This window comes from Silene latifolia, chromosome 11 (genome assembly GCF_048544455.1).
Source record: "Silene latifolia isolate original U9 population chromosome 11, ASM4854445v1, whole genome shotgun sequence".
Lineage (NCBI taxonomy): Eukaryota > Viridiplantae > Streptophyta > Magnoliopsida > Caryophyllales > Caryophyllaceae > Silene > Silene latifolia.
In genome coordinates this window covers 61,565,051-61,576,999 of record NC_133536.1, presented here as the reverse complement: position 1 = coordinate 61,576,999, position 11,949 = coordinate 61,565,051, and the positions used below count along the sequence as shown (strand labels likewise).

Genomic DNA, 11,949 nt, shown 5'->3' with positions numbered 1-11,949 from the left:
ATAGCCTTTTCAAACTTCAAATTGATGGTATCAATGTGAGCACTAAGTTGAGCACCCAACTGAGTAACGGAGTCCACTTCATGCTTTCCTCCTCTAGTAGCCTTGCGAGGTCTACTATATTGTGAGTTATGGACTGCCATTTCCTCAATTTTGTTCCAAGTTTGATAGTCATCAACTTCGGTGAACATTCCATTTGATCCCATGTTGAGAATGTTCCTTGAATCTTCATATAGACCGTTCCAAAATTGTTGTACCAAGAACCACTCGCTAAGTCCATGGTGAGGACATGAGCGACAAATTCCTTTGAACCGCTCCCAAGCTTCATACAAAGATTCTTCATCCCTTTGCTTAAAACCCGTAATTTGAGCTCTTAGCATGTTAGTCTTTTCCGGTGGATAGAACTTTTTGTAGAAAGCTAGAGCCAACTTCTTCCAAGAATCAATTCCGAGAGTGGCCTTATCAAGGCCCTTCAACCATTGTTTCGCGGTGCCAATTAGATAAAAAGGAAATAAGACCCATCGAATTTGGTCTTGAGTTACACCGGTTTGTGAAATCGCATCACAATAGTCACCAAAAGCCTTCATGTGAGAGTGAGGGTCTTCACTAGGCATCCCCCCAAATTGGCTTCTTTCGACTAATTGGATGAATGCGGATTTGGCAATGAAGTTTCCGGTTAAGTGTTGTGGTGTGGGAGTGCCATTGGGTAGGTTCTCCTCGGTTGGTACGGAATGTGATGAAAATTTAGGCATTGTGGGTTGATTTTGTGTTGGATTTTGTTTTGAGTTCTCCTCACCTTCTCTTGAAAAAGGGTTGACGAACTCAATAGCGTTTGGTTGAATATCAACAACCTCACCAATACCTCTCAAATTACCTCTAGCAAGTCTTCTATTGGTTGTCAAAGTCCTTTCAATTTCGTGATCAAAGGGTAAAAAGTTACCTTATGATCTTCTAGACATGCAAAATATCAAACAACTTGAAAATAATTAGAACAAACCTTGAGGAGTTTTACTTCCCCAAGGCAAAGAAAGACATAACTAATAACAATCTAATAAAATCTAAATCAAGTTAACACCGTCCCCGGCAACGGCGCTATTTTTGGTCGGACTCATTTGGAGGTTTAGTTTTCGGTACTTGTCGTTAGGATCACCTAGACCAAAACAATATTTATAACTCCACAAACAACTCTACTATTAGTAAAGAGGCAAGTAAAGGTCGGATCCCAAGGGACGAGTATTAATGTATGATTTTCAATTGTAAGTAGCGGTGTCTAGGGGTGTCACAATTTGGGGTTGGATCAGAAGATCACTAAACTAAATAGCAATGAAAGTAAACAAGCAAGATGATTAAAAAGGGGTGTAAACAATTGATAAAAGGCACTAGGGTGTCATGGGGTCATAGGGGATTCATGGGAATTGATCATACAAACATATTCTCAAATTATAAGCAAGCAATTATTGTTGTGATGGATCGAGTTGGTTTATATCTTACAATCCTAGGAAAGTTTGGGTCCCGGAGCCGAATCGATTAGATTGTACAACACCTACAAGTCGACTTAATCTTCCCTACTCAACTATATGCATGGTCTAATGAGACTCGAGTTGATTTATGTCTTACAAGTCTCATTGAAAAGGTAAGTGATGGGTAAAAAATGCAAGGATTCATAGGCTCACATTTCATCAAACATTACATGTGCATAAGTTGAGATCACAACAAGCAAGCAAATAAACTATGAAAACATATTAAATTAAGCATGAATCATCCCCCATGTTGGTTTCCCCTAATTACCCATTAACCCTAGTTAAGGAAACTACTCACTCATTATCATGTTGAACATGCTAGCAAGGTTGTCAATCATACCAACAAAGTAAAACATGATGAATAAATCAAGATGATTAACAATAATTAAAAAGGGATTAAGAGAATTATACCTATTAATGATTCCAATAATAAAGCAAAGAATAATAGAAGTACTTGATGATTGATTGGAAGGTTGTCAATCTCCCAATAATAACCCAAATAATCTTCAATTACCCAAAATAAAAGATGAACAAAAGAGAGATTAAGGAAATGAGATTTGTATTAAGACTTGATTAAAAGTTGATTACAAGATTAAAGAGAGATTATATTGATATAAACTACACTAAAGATTTATAAGAAGAACATGCTTATCTAATTAGACTAATGGGGTATTTATAGTGGGGATTAGGTACACAAATTAGGGTTTACTAAGGGCTTAAATGACGATTAAGTCCCTGAGGAATCGCTCCTCTCAGAAAAATATGCGAGTCTCCTTTTTGCCGGTCTTTCCGAGATATGCGCATCCTTCATAGAGCAAGAAGAGAACGGAATAGCTGTAACACAATCCGAGCGTCCAGAGCACGGGACGAGCGGATTCTCTTGCTGTTGGATGAGCGGATTCATTGGCTGGACGGGCGGATTGTGGTGTTTTTGGACGAGTGTCCCTCTGGGGAAGACGCTCGGATTCCTTGTCTTGGACGGACGTCCCGAGGGCAATCCGCTCGGATTCTGAGTCAGCTTCTTCCTTTCTTCTTTTCTTCCTCCTTCTTCCAACAATCCTCGGGGATTTTGTCGGAGATGCAAGGATCTTTTCTCATCATTGCCCAACTACTATAATATGTACAAAGGCCTTCTAGTCTTGTCTTCTCTTTGATGCTTGGTCATTGAATTCAATCAATTTACCTCTATTTTGCTTTGAAAATGTAAGGTTTGCACTCCTTTCCTACCAAGGGAACAAAACCTCAAAGAATATGCAAAACAAAGGACTAAAGACAATAAATGACCTAAATATGCACTAAAAAGCATGGGAACAAGGCTAATTCGGGGACTAAATATGCTCAAATAATGGTCACATCAGTTTCCATCCGAACCTATCCCAAAATGAAGTTCTCTAGTAGTGTTGAAATCATTGTTGAAGCAAACGTCGTCAAAAACATTGTGGCAAGACTCAATAGTTATCGGTGTAGTAGCGTTTGATGGATTCATTGTAATGAACTACAAGTATGGAGGAAAAGGAAATATTAACATTTGTCTTTTGAATCATACTTGTAAATAAATTTAACAAGATATGAGCATTTATATAGTGACCTCTACCCAACTATTATAAATGATTCCAAGATCCAAATTCATATTAACTTCCGCACGCTTTGGCGATACAACCCTCATCAATATAACTCGGTTGATTAACTCTGTAATCGATTCTATTTTTAGAACTCTTGGTCGATAAAATTACATTAATATTTATCTTTAGCCCAAAACACATCCGGCTATGGTCGAGAATACTTTTGTTGAGTTCAACCCAAATTTCGAATAAATGTGTCCATGATCCAAATCCACATTAACTTGGGCACGCTTTGGCGATACAACCCTCATCAACATGAATTTGGTGGATAGACATTTATCACCCACTTCCCCTACGTAACAAGGTTTGTACCCCGGTTTGGCCGAGCGCACTCCCTCACGAAATAGGTTTTCATGGTTTCTAATTTTTGGTAAGGCTAAGTCTCAATTGTTTATTTAGCGAGAGGTCATGTCAATTTATTATCTATCACGTTTTAAGTGAACTAAAGCGGTGAACTACGATAATTGTAATTGACACGGTCGATAAACTCGATTTAAAATGCATGTTTAGTTATGGCGATTTAGCGATGCATGCAACATATAAATAAAATGCAAAGCATAAAAATAAAATCCTAGTATGGCCTTCCTAAAATAGAAAATCTAATAAACTATTACAAATTCGAAAATGAACTCCTTTGGTCCCTTGAACTTCGGTCTTGGCACGCACTTCAAGGCAACACTTTCTTTGATGGACCGCCTTCTCGAATGGCACCGTCTTCAAGGAACTCCGGAATAATTAAATTACAAAGTGAATTACATAATTTCCTATTATACATTTGTAATTAAAAATAAATCCATTAAATTAAAAAATGGTGATACGAGATCACAATAATTACAACCGAATCGATATTCCCATACATTTCGGGTAATACCAATTAAAAATTAAGGCCATACTAAGTAAAATTACATAATTCAAAAAATTATATAAAATCAAAATATAACAATCATAAATAAAATGCAGCATTATAATATGTATGAACATGCTTAATTTTATGCTAAATCGCCTTTTAAGAGCCAATATCGTATATTTTTATCGGTTTTTATGGATTTGCGTGATTTAACTTATTAAAATCACAAAATGTCTCATAAATTCATATTTATGCACAAGTTAATTACCCTAACCATCTTAGGACTCAAAACTTAGTCTTCACTAATATTTTGACAATAACTCAACTTGATTTCTTAATATTGTTCATTATGGACCAAAAATACAAAATTATGCTATAAACTTCAAATTAAATTATAAAAATTTCAAATAATTTCGAAATTTGAAATTTAAACTCATGAAAATTCTGGACAAAATACCATGACACTCATAATATTCAAAACTTAGGTTAAAAATTTCGATAAAATATCGAGAAAAACAATGTTGCGGTTTATCGGTTTTAACAAATATGACCATTAAAATATGAGAAAATTTATTTTCATCAACTTTTCACTTTTAGGTCTGAAATATATGATAAAATACAACATGTGACGTTTTTCTTTAGTCATGAAGTATGTTTTAGCATTATTACTAATTTTAGTCACTATTTATATGATTTTTCATCAAAAATTCATAAATCATGCAAAAAGACTTCACTATAGCCAAATATTTTGCACACATCTTGTAAAATAGCATGTGACAACATACTAAATTTCCATCACCAAATTCAAAATATAACTCATATTAACCTATTTAACCATTTAAATACGATTTTAACTTATAAAATTAATATTTGAGCAAAACAACTTATTTTAACATGAAAATTTACAGGCCATCAGTAGATAATATATGTGAAAACATATCCAAAAACCACTGAAAAATTCAAAGTTTAGCTATTTTTCGTCCAAAAATGACATTTTTCTCATAAAAATCATATTTTAATGCCAATAATATATAAAATGAACAATAAAATCCATAAATGAACCAAAATATCCCAAATAAATTTTAGGACCGTAAACTTTAACATGCAAAGTGATTTCGTGATATATCATAATAAACACAAAATTACAAGTTTTATTTGTTAATAAGATGGTTAGTTACTCAAGTCAAATTCCTCATATTCCTTCAGAATTGCATTGCAGTTAAATTGAGACGAGTCGTAAGCAAACTTAGCATTCATTAAAGTCGACTTGAGTGAAATGCTCGAATAGGACAGTCATCTCATAAGCAGTCAGAGGCGACGTAGTGGAGGAGGTGGCCACTGGAACAAGTTCCAGGTTGCTATCTTCTATTGGAGTAGAGGTGACCTTAGTTGACTCAGCCTTTGTGGCAGCCATAAGTTTGTGATAAAACAGTGGAAAAGAGACTTTGACCGGTGAATCGGGAACGTTAGGAGTTAAGACAGACTCTGACTCAGGCTTGTCATCAGACCCAGATTCAGACCCAGTCTCGTCTTAACTTCCCTCTTTGAACATCGGGTCTTCTCCAGTTGTGATCTTGAGAGTGCAGCCTTGACGATCGGCCCACTTGACAGTCTTCCTCCAGCCTTAGAAAGCTTTCTCTGGGTCAGCATCAGAGATTAAGGAAGTGGGATCGAACTGGTTGTCTTTGAGGGCGATGTTGATGATGTCCTCATAGTTGAGGTGCTTGATGTTGTCTTCTCTGAAGAAGAGACTCACGGCTTTCCTGTTTAAGCAAGGGGTCGATTCAGACTTAATCAACGCTGTTTTGGTGTTGTCGGGGATAAAGTATTAGTCTTGAAAGACTTGTATGGCCGGGTGCTTGACCTTTGCCATAGGGTCGTAGATTGGCTCAGGAAATCCATTTTAAAGTTAAGACACTCCCTCGGTGACAAAATAACTGTTGAGAGTCAAGTGGTAGGGGCAGAGGATGACTCCTCGCTTTTTGTGCTTCCGTACCAAGAGACCTATTTCCTGGATGTCTTCATCGGTCGGTTTGTAGCCTATCCCAAAAGAGATGTTAGGGTCCTTGGCTTGTTTCATGGGAGGCAAGGTGCTCTTCAGCGAGTTGAGAGGTAGGCCTGGGAAATAACCCTGGCACATCAAAATGCGGTTGACAGTGAGGTTCGAGAACGTATCACAATCGAAGGGTATTGATTCATCGGTTAGGGCATTCACAGCATGGAACCCCTACATTTCGTTATCGTCCTCCTCAACGACTTGAGAGGCTATTCCCTTCTTCATGATAGCCTTGATCGGGGATGCAGGAATTGTGATTGTTTTTCCGTTGAAGGGGACTCTAATTTTCTGATGAAGGGTTGATGTGACGGACTTGGCAGCATAAATCAAGGCGCGCCCTAGAAACATGTTGAATGAGGCGTTGATATCGACCACCTGAAAACTGGCTTGTCTCTCCAGGGATCCCGTTGCAATGGTTATGGTGATGAGGCCTACGACCTTACTGTTGGAGTGAGTGTCCTCCACAATAGTACTTTTACATACTAAATCTCGTACGAGGAATATCAGGGATTTATATTTAATATTTTTGTCAGTTGATCAACGTTTATATGTAACGCTCGGTTGACTAAAGTCATGTAAATGTATTATTTGATGACGAGTTATGAACTCGGACCTTATTATTTAATTATATGATAAATAATTAATAAATATTAAATAGAATTTATTAATTAATAGTTAATTAATTAATTTTATACGGTATATGTATATGTTGTGAGTCGGAGGTAATTAGCTATTTAAATTTACAAGAGGCTGTAAAATTATCTAATAGGGTTCATAAGACACATTTTATATTGATAAAATGGTCTAATAATTACATAATAGTTATGTGGTCATTAGTTGTTAATTTGTATTATTTAAGTGTTAAATAATCAAATAATTATATAATTATATAAGATAATTAAATATAAGACTTATAAGCATTTGTGGGACAAATGTCGGAAATCGAAATGGACTTAAAAATTGGTCCATTATATCCGGTTTTTATAGGTTTCCAAGTGTCAAATATGTTGACACATATCCCTTGTTTGTCCCCTTTATTTGCCTATAAATACCCCCCTCATTGAACATTAAAAGGGTTGGAAATTTTAGACCAAAAAATTCTCAAGAATAGGCCTTGTTGGCCGGGTACCAAGAGAGAAAAAAAGGGTCTTGTTTTCCTTTCTTTTTCCTTCATCTTCTTTATCAATATCTTGATCAAATTGTTGATCAACCACAAAAATGATAATACATTTAGTTTAAAATTATTAGTGTAATTGTAATACTTTGGATTTCCTAAGCTTGTACTCGGCCGAATATGGCTTACTCGACCGAGTAAGGGTGTCGTGTATTCTGGACAGTTTACTGCCCAGGAATACTCGACCGAGTATGTGGAATACTCGACCGAGTAGAGGATACTCGGCCGAGTATACTCTATACTCGACCGAGTATCCGGTCTGACAGGTGTTATTTCCGTGGATTGATTTAGAGATGATTAGAGCTAGATAAGACGCGTTAATTAGTTTCTAATCACTTTTACAAAACCTAAACATTTCAATGTAACTCTAATCCTCTCTAAATCTCTCTCAAGTGCGTGGATTGTTAGCAAGTCTTCTTCATCTTTTTTTATATCGTTGGTGTCGGTAAGTCCTTGATTTCATTAGTTTCATTGGTTCATCTTTTAGGGTTTGCCTTGATTTATGAATTGGGGGAAAAGGGGGTTTTACATTTGGTAATTAGAGTTTATATGTTGTTAGGTGAGGACTTCGTAGAGGAGCCGTTCTAGATTGATTTGCTTGTGTCTCACTGCAGTTGTGCTAAGATAGGGTTTCCCTACTCAGTTTACCGTTAATTGATTTAAGATTATGTTTCTATTGTGTACAATTGATTATCTGTTGATCATTGTTGGAGCGTTGGAGTTGGTGTGGTTGTTGTGATGGTTGTTGAGTGGAGTCACTTGCGGGAGTGGCTTCACGCCCTAGTTTCTCCCTCTGTGGAACCCGCCACAGAAGGGGATGTGCACATTAATGAACAAGGTTATCACTCATTGATGAGCAGGGCTTAGGTGGGGATTGGCTGCGTTCCCCCACTGGCGGCCAGGATTACTTGTTGCGATGGGTAATCTGGCAGGGCTACACACTTCGGTGTGTAGTCAATTACTATGTGAGATCGGGAGTTTGGAGTTGGATGATGATCAGCTGATTGCCTTTTTGTACTTGTCTTTGTTTGATTATACAGTAATTGACCTCGTTCTTGTTTTGTAAAATTTGTGGTGATCCATTCAGGGATGGTGAGCAGATTGTGACAGGTGATGATGTTCACTAGCGATGGGGCCGTCGTGGGGGAGTCATCACTCGAGTCTAGCTTCCGTTTTCAAGAGACTTAGCTTTCAGTATTAATTGTTGAACATTAGTGACAGTTCTTTGGTTTTGGATTTTGAGCACATGTAAACTTTAATCATTTATACTTTAATAATTGTGTTTGGATTGTTAACTTTGATATACTAACCTTGGGCAACCGAGATGGTGACGGTCTCTCATGCTAGGGTGGTCCTGGTAAGGCACCTTGGTATGTGGGGGTGTCACAAAGTGGTATCAGTGCGACGATTCTGGCACCTAAAATTAATGAACCCAATGAACTTAGGGAGTCTAAATAAAATGAACCCGGGGAGAGTTATTTAGAGCTACCGCAAAGACTTAGGAGACGTCCCGAAGTCGCATTAAGGCCCTTACGATCTCAAGTCGGTCACATGGGGGGAAACTGTTGCATGTTGAGTCATGTGTGTGTGTGTGTGTGTGTGTGTGTGTGATATATATAACTTGAATCTTGTGAAGTTGTTGGATGGATTGTGAAAGTGTTGGAATATGGTAATATATAAAAGGTGAATTGTGAATTCGTATATGATAAGTCTTAAGCATGAAATATGTTGAGCATGTTAAGTGTTTATTATGTGGCTTTCAAAAGGGTAGTGGTATATCGTATATATATCTTGGTAGAAAAGCATGTTTAAGTAAGTTTATGATAGTTGCACCTCGTTTTTGGCATGACCCGGCCGAGCAGGGCAGGTACTCGACTGAGTAGGGCGTACTTGGCCGGGTAACCAGGCACTCGGCCGAGTGTTCTTTGGGGTGTACGAAGTAGTAGCTTCTGGTTGTGATCACTCGACCGAGTATTAGACCATACTTGACCGAGTGAGGCATACTTGACCGAGTATCACCCATACTCGACAGAATGTGTTTTTTGTGTTTCTGACGTTGGTTACTTGAGTGGAATACTCGACCGAGTATTAGTAATACTAGACCAATTAGTCCATGCTCGACCGAGTATCTTACCATGCTCGGCCGAGTGCTTCTTTGGCGGAGGGTCATGTTTATTTTGAGTTGTAGGCTTTGTGCTTATGTTTCCTTGCTTCTTAGCAGCTCAAAATGCCGCCAAAGAGGTCAGCCGCGTATATCCAAGCATCTGAGATGACCACAGATGAGGTAGCACATATGATCGAGCAGCAGGATGCACTCCTTGAGGCTCTTAAGAATGTGGGTAAGGGGGAGGAGAAACCGGTTGATGCTACCCACCTCAGCACTATCATCGCCCGCTTCAACCCATCTACTTATGAGGGCACCGGATAACCTAAGCTGCTTGATAACTGACACCGTGAGATGGAGAGTCTCCTTGAAGTAGTGAAGTATCCGTCGGAGTTAGCTGTTGAACAGGTAGTATACTACCTGAGGGGTGAGGCTGCAGTGTAATGGCAGAACGTGAAAGAAGATGCCGGAGCTTACTACCGGGATGAGGGGGTCGGTGCTATACCATGGTTAGGTTTGAAGAGTGCCATGAGGGAGAAATTTGTGCCGGAACACATCCGTCACAAGGTGAGATTCGAGTTTGATTCTTTCACCATGTAACGAAATGACAGTTATGGAGTACTATCACCGGTTCCTTAAGTTGTCACGTTATGCTGAGGACATGCAGCTAGGGCAGCGGGGTTTAGCTCTTCGTTTCGAGAGGGGGTTGGCACCCAAGATCATGAATAGGTTACCAGCCGGGGTTATCACCGATCTGAAGGATGCGTACATTAGGGTCGGGCAAGCTGAGAGGTTGGTGGATTTATCGAGAGAGGCTACGGACAGAACCACCACTAAAAAGAGGAAAGCAGATAGCCAGACACTGAGAGTGCGTGGCAATCAGCCGAGCCACAAGAAGGGCAATTATGGTCAGTCTAAAGCCTTTTCGGGAGGATCTGGGTTTTCGGGGGGATCTCGAGCTTGGGGAAGGGGTGGTGGTCGGCCTTTTAGTGATAACTCCAATATTACTTGCTTTAACTGTGGAGGAATAGGCCACAAGAGGTACGACTGTACCAGTGCCAGAGCTGGAGGAGCATCAGGGGCTTATCAGGGAAGTTTCTCGCAGGGTCAGAGTCAGAGTTTTGCTAGCAACAGGCCATTTGGGTCATGGGGTAACCGGGGTGGGTAGAATAACAATGACGGCTTCAACCGCAATAGTGGAGGATCTTATCAGCGCCCGAACAACAGTGTGACTCATAACTCGGCAGCTAAGCCGACTACTTCTAACACCTCCGTCCACGGTGGAGGCCAGAAAAGCAGCGGGATGCTCTTTATGATGGATAAACAAGAAGCTGGGAATGATGCTCATGTTGTTACCGGTACCTTTCTTGTTCATAATACACCGTCTTTTGTTTTGTTTGACTCCAGGGCAACACACTCTTTTGTGTCTAGAGGCCATGCTTTGTCTATGGGTTTGGGGGAGTTTGAGCTTGTAAAGGATAGTGTGTTCATACCTTCTGGGAAGTCGGTGTCTTGTGTCAAGTTTTATAGGGGTGTGTCCATGTTGGTTGCAGGGGTAGACTTACCGGTCAACTTGCTAGATTTTCCTATGGATGGGTTTGTGGTCATCGTCGGGATGGATTGGTTGGGTAACTATGATGCTAAGATAGATTGCCGACAAAAAAACGTGTCCTTAATTGGTCCTAAGAGTATAAGGGTGTCATATAAAGGGTGGGTTGTGAGGCCTAAGTGCAAGTTCATCGCGGTAATGACCTTAAAGTCATGTTTGAGGAAGAAGTGTCCCTTGATTCTTTGCCAAGTGAGAGATCGGTGCATGGAATTGCTGACAGCATCGGATATACATGTGGCGGGAGAGTTTAGTGATGTCTTTCCAGATGAGATACCGGAGTTACCACCTAAGAGAGATATCGACTTCAATGTGGAGCTTAAACCGGGAACAGGTCCTATATCTAAAGCACCATACCGTATGGCACCTAAAGAATTGGAAGATTTGAAGAAACAGTTACATGATCTGTTAGACAAGGGGTACATCCGGCCTAGTGTGTCACCATGGGGAGCACCAGTGTTGTTTGTGAAGAATAAAGATGGGAGCATGAGGCTATGCTTCGACTATAGGGAGCTGAATCGTATCACGGTGAAGAACAGGTATCCTTTGCCAAGGTTTGATGATCGTTTTGACCAGTTGAGTGGTGCACGGGTCTTCTCAAAGATTGATTTGAGGTCAAGTTATCACCGGTTGAGGATACGAGATGAGGATATTCCCAAGAGAGCTTTCCGGTCTCGTTATGGTCACTATGAGTATGTAGTGATGCCTTTTGGTTTGACGAATGCACCAGCAACTTTCATAGATCTGATGAACCGGGTTTTTAGTCCTTTCTTGGACAAGTTTGTGGTCGTCTTCATTGACATCTTAGTCTACTCTAAGACTAAGGAGGAGCATGAGGAGCACTTGAGGTTAGTTTTTCAGACCTTGCGAGACAATCAACTTTATGCCAAGCTATCCAAGTGTGAGTTTTGGTTCGAGGAAGTGGCTTTTTTGGGTCATGTGATATCTAAAAAGGGTGTGTCAGTGGATCCTAGCAAGATTGAGGCAGTGACCAAGTGGGAATCACCGAAGAATATTGATGAA

General features: G+C 39.6%; 1 non-coding gene across 1 annotated transcript; it reads left to right on the top strand.

The window, feature by feature from the left end:
• The first annotated feature begins 270 nt into the window (after positions 1–270).
• LOC141616496 (small nucleolar RNA R71) lies at positions 271–377 on the top strand. The gene has a single exon (XR_012530841.1). It is a non-coding gene; the product is annotated as a small nucleolar RNA R71 (small nucleolar RNA).
• Positions 378–11,949: the final 11,572 nt, after the last annotated feature.